This window comes from Priapulus caudatus, unplaced genomic scaffold (genome assembly GCF_000485595.1).
Source record: "Priapulus caudatus unplaced genomic scaffold, Priapulus_caudatus-5.0.1 Scaffold2570, whole genome shotgun sequence".
Taxonomy (NCBI): Eukaryota; Metazoa; Priapulida; class Priapulimorpha; order Priapulimorphida; family Priapulidae; genus Priapulus; species Priapulus caudatus.
The window spans coordinates 22,591-32,313 of record NW_014579631.1 but is presented as its reverse complement, the minus strand read 5'-3'; the positions used below and the strand labels follow the sequence as shown (position 1 = coordinate 32,313).

Here is a 9,723-nt window from a genome sequence, read left to right as displayed (position 1 = left end):
TATATATATTATCAAGAGCTAATAAATACTAGGGTTGTAATTTCGTAATCGATCATCGGTTGGACCCAAGTAACCGTTGATCGGTTACAATCGGTTACTCGGGGTGTTGAATGCCTGCGTGTGCATAACGTCATGTGCTTGTACGTGTGTGCATGTATGTGCTTGTTTAGCCAGAGTATAAAATCCCTAGTGTGTCCTAGGCTTTAGCCCCTCAACAGGAAGTATCTGCGGCAAATGTTGAGTGATTCCCGAACTAAAATAGCGATGATATCTCTGATTCTCATCAGTTTTCCAAGTTTTCTTGTTCAAGTTTTACTTTAAGTTTTTTTTTTCTTTTTTTTCCGATGAAATCGGTTATGGATTTTGATAACCAAGCGCTTGGTTCGAGCCACTGTTCAATCGATGATCGAGTATAATCGATGATCGTGACATCACTAATAAATACCTATAAATAATAAGGTATTTATCAACTCCTGATATTATGAATACGTACGTAGGTGTATGGTGAAGGCGCCCCACTGCGTTGAGCTGGCGTGAAAGTTTCCGTTCTCTACGTGCAGATACCGGGTGCTCACCGTCTGTGAGCGAAGTCTGTTGAACAGCGCCACCTTTGTTCCCGACGCGATGCACACTGCGAAAGAAACAAGAGAACGCTCGTTATCACCGTCACCTTCGTTCCCAACGCGATGCACACTGCGAAAAAAACAATAGAACGTTCGTCAGCGCGGCAGCACCACCTTTGTTCCCGACGCGATGCACACTACGAGAGAAACAAGAGAACACTCATTAGTGGTGACCGAGAAAATGCACACTGCGAGAAACAATAGAACGCATTTCAGCATGGTGGCGCCACGTGTCATTCGTCGCGACGACGGGCGCGGAAACCCTCCGAACGAGAAATACGTTTTTTTTTCTCGCGCTAAACACGTGTTTTCGTTTAGGTTCATTTTCAAAACTATTTTTCTCGATTCCGTTTCCGAAAAACTTGGTAATAAGAGGATGGCAGAAATAACAGGATGGCGTGCTGAGGCGTTTCGCACTCTTAGTTCGACAGACCACGCCCGCCCGGTCGCTGGAAGATGAAATCAATAGGAATTCTTCGCGGTAAAATCTGCGCCGATGGGGAAAAACGCGGTAAGAGAGCAGACACGACTTCCGATGGCTGGTAATTGGGGGTCGGGGGAGGGGAGTAGAATTCCTCACGTTATTTTGTGGGCAAAGATGTTATAGATATATATCAGGAGTTAATGAAGACAAATTTGTCTTCATTAAACTGCCGTATATATTAATATATTAAGAAAAATTTAAAAATAGAAATGAGGTGTCTAAATTTTATAGGTGTCAAATTTTTTAATTTATCTTATCTCTGTGTAATCGCCGTGTGTTTTATATTTACTATATAATATATATATATATAATATAATATAATACATATAACCACCATGTATGGATTTACCCTTAGGCAATAGAAAACGTTAAAAAACAGAAGGGATGGTGCGTTAGTCAATACATGTATAGTTCAAAGTCTACAGAGTAGAAGGTTTCATGGCGCATACATGGATGTTCATCAAGAGTAGATAAATAACTTGATGTTATGTTATCAGCCACTCAACATTTATATCAATAGATAGTAGAATACTGCTCCCTTTCCCCTGGGTTCGTTAGCGCCTAAAAAAAGATGTTTGTATCCGCTAACAATGCTGAAAAAAAAATTGACACCTAGGCAGGCAAACTTTTTTTTTCATATTTTTTGTTTGTTATTCTAACAATACTTGTTTTTACGTATAACAGCCCATATAATGACTTCAAAGTCAAATCAATGCATTTACCATCGAATATCACGTTGGGAATTTTGTTATATTTTTTAAAAATATGTTTTTCTAAATATTTTTTTTGCCGATCACAATAAAAAAGTTTCGACGGACGGCGGTTTTAAAATAGAACTCGGCCGGGTTAGCGCGGAACAAACGTCTTTTTTTGAGGCCTTTACAGACTTCCTGCAGGCAAGTAACCTCCTCCCCTCCCCCTCCCTCCGTCCCACCGTCCTTTCCTCGTCGCCGTACTCACGTTCTGCATTCGTTTAGCCGCTGTTTCTTCTGCGCGGTTTGGAGATGAACTTTATGCGGCTTGCTGTGGAATACTCCTATGTACCTGCGACCACTGCCGTTAGAAATCCTTCACGGCTAGAGCATGAAGTGCTGGCCGCTTTTGTCCGAGTGCCGATATATACAAAGTCTTGCGCCGCCGCGATAGTTCTACACAGAAAAACAATATTGTGGTACGCTTTGGATTAAACAACAAGAACAACAGCCAACGACGACGTACAAAATATGTACAACGTCTGTGGCAACTGCGTAGTTCTGCGGAAGTATATTGTGTTTACTTTATGCATTGTAAACAACAACAACAACAACAACCAACAACATACAGCAATAACAACGAGAAGAAGATATGGCTTACAAATGTCTTTAGAACATGGTATAGAACTACACAGATAGTTCTGTGTAAAAGAGCATTGTTTTGCAAATAATTGGACAAGATGATGTACAATGTCTTGGCCACACAAGATGATTTGTGCTTACATACGTCTTAGACACTGTAACTTTTAAGATATGTACAATGTCTTGAAACATGAGACCTTGTGCTATAGGCCTGAGCTGTGCATGTCTTGCTCCTCCCTCGCTTTCTCCTCTCTCCTCTCTCCTTCCTGCCGCCTACCCTTCTCCTCCTCTTCCGCTTCACCGCCTCCTCATCTCCCCCTCCTTCTCCTCCCCTCCTTCTCCTTCCTCCCTCACCTTGTTTCATCTCAGGGCTGACCCGGCTGCCCTGCATGTCTTGTTCTCTCTCCTCTCCTCCGCTCCTCCTCTCCTCCCCCCTCCTTTCCTCTCTCCGCCCTCCTCCCCTCCTCTCCCTCCCCCCCCCCTTCTCCCTCTTCACCTTGGTCTCTAGGCTGAGTTGCTGCAATAGTCTTGCTCCGAGTGCCGATGCCCTGAACGCGCAAACTGTGTACTAGGGTCGGCGTCGCCAACCCACCTCCATGCTGTATTCGCCGGCTTCCGCCGCCAGCGCACCAAACCAGGTATCCATGCAACGGCGGCGGACCAGAAGAACCTGTGAGAGAGAAAGAGAAGCCATGATTGTGTCTTTAACGAGAGAGACAGAGAGAGAGAGATTGATGAGAGAGAGAGAAAGAGAGAGAGACGAGGAGGAGAAAGGAGAGAGAAGCGAGAGAAGGAGAGAGAGGAGAGCACGATTTAGAGGAGAGAGAGAGAGAGAGAAGGCGGGGAGGAGAGAGAGAGAGAGGAGAGAAGAAAGAGAGATGAGAAAAGACGCAAAGAAAGAGATGGCGATGCGAGAGAAAGAGAGCGAGAGAGAGAGAGAGAAGAGAAAAGAGAGAAAGAGAGAGATGAGAGGGAAGAGAGAGAGAGGAAGGAGAAGAGAGAGGAGAGAGGAGACGAGAGAGAGAGTAGAGAAGAGAGAGAGAGAGAAGAGGAGCGAGGTGAGAGAGATTCGTTATTCGCACAGCAGCTGCAATGCTATAACAGGGAGGGAGGGTGAGAGGAGGCAAAGCTAGCAACCGCGGGGCAACCGGAACAACAGATCGCCGCTAATATGCGGTCGCTGCAATATTGCCCCTCTGAACGAACGTGCCACAGCTGTAGCACGCGATCGAGGCTTCGAGGCAGCTATGTAAGGAAGAGGGGCTAGGAAGAGAGGTGGAGAGAGAGTAGGAGGAGAGATGAGGAGAGATTCAAGTGTTATTGTAAACGTGCAGCGCTAGTAAAGGGGGCAGGCGCCTTAACAGGTAATATGCGAGTGTAAGTAATTGCCTTAACGAGGTGCACTATGTAGCACGCGATCGAGGGCAGGCTAGTAAGAGAGAGAGAGCAGAGGAGAGAGGAGGAGAGAGAGAGAGGAGACCAGAGAGAGGAGAAGAGAGAGAAAGAAAGAGAAGAGAGAGCAGGAGAGAGCAGGGCGAGAGAGAGAGATGAGAGAGAGCGACGGAGAGAGAGAAGAGACGAGAGAGAGGAGCAGAGGAGAGAGAGAGAGAGAGAGATGATAGAGAGGATGATCGAGAGCGATGGCCCGGAGAGAGGGAGAGAGAGAGAGAGAGAGAGGAGCGAGGAGGGAACGAGGAGAGAGAGACATGGGGTGACGAAGGGTCTGCCACATCCCCAGCTGCCTCGGCCTGGATCTTCCTCTCCCCGGTTCGCGGCGTGCAGAAGTAGTGAGAGGAGAGAAGATGAGAGAGAGAGGAAGAGAGAGAGAGAGAGAGATGGGGAGGGATCTGAATTCAGCAGCAGCGAATAACAACAAACGCGAGCAGCAGCAGCAGCGCAGCAGCCAGCACCACCACCACCGGACCACACAGCAAGCAGCAGCAGCCAGCAGCTGCGCAGCAGCAGCAGGCAGCGCAGCAGCAGCAGCAAACAGCCAGCCAGCAGACACCACCACCACAACCACCACCAGCAGCAAGCAGCAGCAGCACTGAGCAAAGCACTACTACGTACTAATATCTACTACTACTACTACTACTACTATTAATAAAATTAAAAATATAAAAAAAAAATAAATAAATAAATAAAATAAATAATAATAAAAACAATAACGCGCGTTGTTCCGGCGTTGCCGCGGCGACTCACCGCTTCTCGTTGCCGTACGACTTCTGCGCGACCTTGGCGTGTAGGATGACGAGAACCTGGTCGCCCCGATCCTTCAAGTATCTCTTCATCGCCTCCCTGCAGCCAAAAAACCCCACTCATGAACACGTGACGTCACGGAAATCGTCGACAACTACACATAAACATGTGACGTCACAGCAATAGATGAGAATCGCGTACGGAAACATGTGACGTCATAGAAATAGATGAGAATCGCGTACGGAAACATGTGACGTCATAGAAATGGATGAGAACAGTGAAAAAATCAGTAACACTGAAACAGAGGAAAACGACGAAAAATCACGTGAAATCACGGAAATAGATTAGCACCACATGTGTAAATTCAGTGCCATCGCAGCAATAGAGAAAAACTACCCAAAAATGTTCGCGCAAAAATATCGAGTCTGAATCACTTTGTCACTGAGCAATGTTTCTTAAACCTCCTCTTACATCGCTTATTGGCTAGACGTTCTATTACACATATAAAAACCAGGGTACGAAATTAACGCGAGTCCGGAGTCAAATACTCCCTGATTTGCTGTCGGACTCCCTGATTTGACATTTGCAGGAGTCCGTGTGACTCCCTGAAAATTCTGCTAATCTAACTAGTTCGTTCCAGAACACGGCCTCGCGGAATAACCGTATTTCTTTTAGCAAATGTCCAAAGAAAATTTGGCAGACGTGCACCGCAAATCTCCTTTTTGTTAATATCTTTAGTTTTGAACTTCAGACTGCGGACTCCCTCTTTGTTTGAGGGTATAGGGAGTCCGTTGGACTCGCTTGTTCAAAAGTTCATTTCTACCCATGAAAAACTATATATATATATATATATTGAGGGTGTAACGATTAACTGCGATTCAACTGTATCGCGGGTACATCCCGTTCGGTTCGGTTTTCGTTTTTTTTCCGTTTCGGTTCTCGGTTCGGTTCCGCGAAATACATTCAACCCACTCTCACTTAGGCGGGGCGCACACGGCGAGCAAACAGCTCAGCACTTACGCCAAGCCCCGTCCCTCGCACTTTTCTCATCGTGTGCGGGGTGACAGACAATGCGTGACATTTTGGTCATTCGTGCCGCTGAGAAAAATATCCAACGTGTTTGATATCGTGAGCTATATCCTTGAACTGTACTCCTTTATTGTCTTTTGGCCAATGAATAACACAATAAACGTATAATATTATGATAGGTATTATTATTATTATTCAAAATGGAGGGAAAATTTCCCCATCTTCTCAGCATTTTTAATTTTTTACTACTGAAAATAACTGAACAGAATGAACCAAACCGAAGAGCAAAAACCGAAAACCGAACCGAAACAAAATGTATCGTTACAGCCCTAATATATATATATATATATATATAACGTGCAGTGCAGTAACGATGCTTACCTCGTTAACCGCTGCTCCTTCCTCCTGAAACGAAACGAAACGGGAGTAGCGATTAATTTGCGTGAGGGAGAGAATGTAGATGAACTCCAAAATCCCCCCCGACTCACGACACGACCCCAATTTGACCCCTACGTGACCCTCGCACGACACCCTGTGTGACCCCCCCACGCAACCCCCCATTTAACCCAGACATGACACCCCCTCCCACACACGCGCACGCATGCACGCACGAACGCACGTACACAGCAACACACAGCGTACACACACACACACACACACACACACACACACACACACACGTACACACACACACGTACACACACGACACAATGACCTCTACACGACCCCCCTGCCCGTGACACCCCCACTCACCCGAACGGGACCCCTGCATGACCCCCGCACACACTCACCCTGTGTGAGCGGCGGATCCCGGCTGCCCAACCTCTCTACTAGACATAACGACACCTTCCCACGCTCTTATATCGTGCAACGCTCCACATCCCACCCACACGCTCACTCACCGCCCCACGTGTCTCGGTATAAGCGGGCGACGGCGTCGTATTACGCCGACTCGGCCGAGTCGTCTGTTTATCGTCGTCGCGTTGCGCCGCCGCCGCCGGGCGGCGCCTACCCGTCGGTTGCTGCCGAGCGTAGGCTCGCCCGCTCGCCATTGCGAGGACCATGTGGCTTCTCGCTGTCGACCTGTCCCGCCGGGCGTGAGCGGGATCAGTGGTCGCACCTAAGAATCTCCGTCGATTCCTGGTAATACGGACCAGAGAGAGAGGGGAGGCAGCAGCATCCGAGACGAGAGACCGTAGGGTGAGTGAAGGGACGAGAGATGGAGCAGCGAGACAACGAAGACGAGAGAAGCAGCGGATGAGAAACCTCTCCTCCAGCTCGCATCGCCTGGACGAGGATAGATCTGGTGAGAAAAGAGAGAGGCTGAGAGGAGATGAGGACAGACCGCTGATCTCTACCCCGTATCTCTCCCTCTCCTCGCCTCTCGACTGCCCTCCCTCGCCTCTTCCCGACCTTCCTCTGCCGCTGCCGCACCTCCCCTCACCGAGAGAACCGCACCTCCCTCCTAGACGAAGACACCCCTGCTCCACGAGGAGGAGGAGGGAGGAGGAGAGAAAAAGAGGGGAGAGACGGGAGAGCGAGAGAAGAGGAGAGAGAGAGAAGAGAGAGAGGGACCGAGGAGACGCTGCGATCTCCCGTTCTTGAAGTCATGCTCCCTCTTGATTCTCCTCTCTCCTCTTTCTCTCCCTCTCTCCCTCTCTCCCTCTCTTCCCTCTCTCCCTCTTCCCTCTCTCCCTCTCTCCCCTCTCTCCCTCTCTCCCTCTCTCTCCCTCTCCCCTCCCTTCCCTCTCCTCCTCCGAGCCCTCGCCTCCCTCGGCCTACCCCTCCTCGATCCGGACGGCGACGGCCCTCTCAGCCTCTCTCCCTCTCTCATCCTTTCTCTCAGGACCTCCCTCCCTCCTCCTCCCTCCCTCCATCCCCCCTCTCTCTCTTCTCTCTCTCTCTCTCTCTCGCTCTCTCTCTCGCTCTCGTCTCTGCTTTCACCTTTTCTCACTATCTCCCCTCAGTCTCCCTAACGCTTCACGGACTCAGTGTTGTTTACAGTCACTATCCCGGGTGCGCAACGTCACGCCCAGGCGGCGCTAGTACTAAGAGCCTTAGTTCTGTATGGCTTGTTATTGTCACACACAGCGTTCTCAATGTTATAGCAAGGGGAAGAGGGAGAGGGTGAGAAGGAGCGCGGGAAGGTGAGAGGGGGAAGGAGACAGTGTAGTAAACAAGTTTCATGCATCACGGCGCTGAAGGAATTGCTGAGCCACACTTGGCGCTGAGAGCATGGTCATCAACGCACTCAGATTAGATACTGCCAGTCCAAAGCGCCACGCGTAGCTGGCTGTTCAGCTCGTTACCCTTGCCAACCCTCCATAGCTGCCCCTGACACCCCCCATGACGCTGCCCCCCTGACACCCTCATAGCTGGCCCCCTGACACCCATAGCTGCCGCCTGACACCCCCATAGCTGCCCCTGACACCCTTGCATAGCTGCGCCCTGCACACCCATAGACTGCCCCTGACACCCTCATAGCCAATGGCCCCCTGACACCCCCAGTTAGCTGCGCCTGACACACCCATAGCCTGCCCCGCCTGACACACCCAAGCTGCCCCGACCACCTCCATAGCTGGCCCCTGCCACCACCCAGTAGATGCTCATGACACCCCATAGCTTGCCACCTGCACACCCATAGCTGCCCTTTGCCACCCCCATAGTCTGCCCCGTGACAACCCCCATAGCTGCCCCTGACACCCCCATAGTGCCACTGCACACATTCCATAGCTGCCCCTTTACACCATCATAGCTGCCCCTGACACCCATAGCTGCCCCTGCCACACCCATTAGCTGCCCTGACACCCTCATAGCTGCCGACCTGGACACCCCCATAGGCGTGGCCTGCACACCCAATAGGCTGCCCAACTGACACGGCCCCATAGCTGCCCCTGACACACCCATTACAGCTGGCCGCCTGACACCCCTCATAGGCTGCCCCTGACACCCTCATACCTGACCTGACACCCGCATACTGCCTGCTGAACCCATACCCCCATCTAGCACAGGGCGTTACCTAGACCCTTACGCCCAGCGACAAGCTGAGCCCAGCCCAGCAATCACCACCACCACAGCACAGTAGCAAACGAGCACCGAGTAGCAGAGGGAGCTCGCAGAGTGCGCTACCGTCGTTGCCAGGGCTTGTCTTGGTCAGCGGGAAATCGACGAAGATGGAGGTATTATCATTTAGCATCTTCTCGCGTGCCGCGCAGGGGGAAGGAGGCGAGGAAGGAGGCAGTGAACAAGGTGGAGGGAAGGAAAAAAGGCGGAATGGAGGGCAAGGAGGGTAGGAGAGAGCGAGACAGGAGGGGATGAAAAGACTGCAGGAGAAGGGATGGGAGAGAAAAGAGAGAGAGAAGGAGGGAGAGAAGGGAGGTAGATATCTGTGTATCAGCGTCATGATTAGACTGGAGATTGTATCATCAGGCAACGACTGTCAGCGTGTTAATGTTCATTCTACAAGGATATGACCGCAAGCACACATACTCCTCACTGCTCCCCCACCCCTCCCGCCTCCGACACGCCCCCCTCTCTCTCTCGCTCTCGCTCTTCTCTCTACCTCTCCCCCCTCCCCTCCTCTCTCTCTCTCTATCTCTCTCTCTCTCTCTATCTCTCGCTCTCTCTCTTACTCTCTCGCTCTCTTTCTCTCTACTCTCACTGCCCCCTTCTCTCTCGCTCTGTCAAGATCTTCCTCAGTTCCAACCATTTATCACGCTTTTATCTCACCACCTAACCCTCCTCCAGCATCCTCCGCAAGGCCTGTCTCTTCCCTATCAGTCCCCCGCCACAGCTACGTACTATACTATGCTATATAATGAGCGCACCCGCTACAGCCAAGGCCTAAGATAAAACATTGCTTGTTTTCCCTTTTACCGACCGACTCGCCATAACGCAGCTACTCGACACATTTTATTGGCCGATTAAAACAAAACAAGAATTATGTTATTTCGCACACAAAAAATCAAAAACATATACACAAAACAGAATATACAATATAGTAATATACATACACACATCTTGTCAAAAGAAAATAAAAAAGATTTTTCACCTA

General features: G+C 49.9%; 2 long non-coding RNA genes across 2 annotated transcripts; both read right to left on the bottom strand.

The window, feature by feature from the left end:
* Nucleotides 1-3,068: 3,068 nt before the first annotated feature.
* LOC106818837 lies at nt 3,069-6,475 on the bottom strand. The gene is made up of 4 exons (XR_001395304.1): nt 6,461-6,475; nt 6,051-6,074; nt 4,644-4,739; nt 3,069-3,111 (listed from the first exon to the last, which is right to left on the bottom strand). It is a non-coding gene; the product is annotated as an uncharacterized LOC106818837 (long non-coding RNA).
* LOC106818838 lies at nt 5,552-5,870 on the bottom strand. The gene is made up of 2 exons (XR_001395305.1): nt 5,832-5,870; nt 5,552-5,674 (listed from the first exon to the last, which is right to left on the bottom strand). It is a non-coding gene; the product is annotated as an uncharacterized LOC106818838 (long non-coding RNA).
* Nucleotides 6,476-9,723: the final 3,248 nt, after the last annotated feature.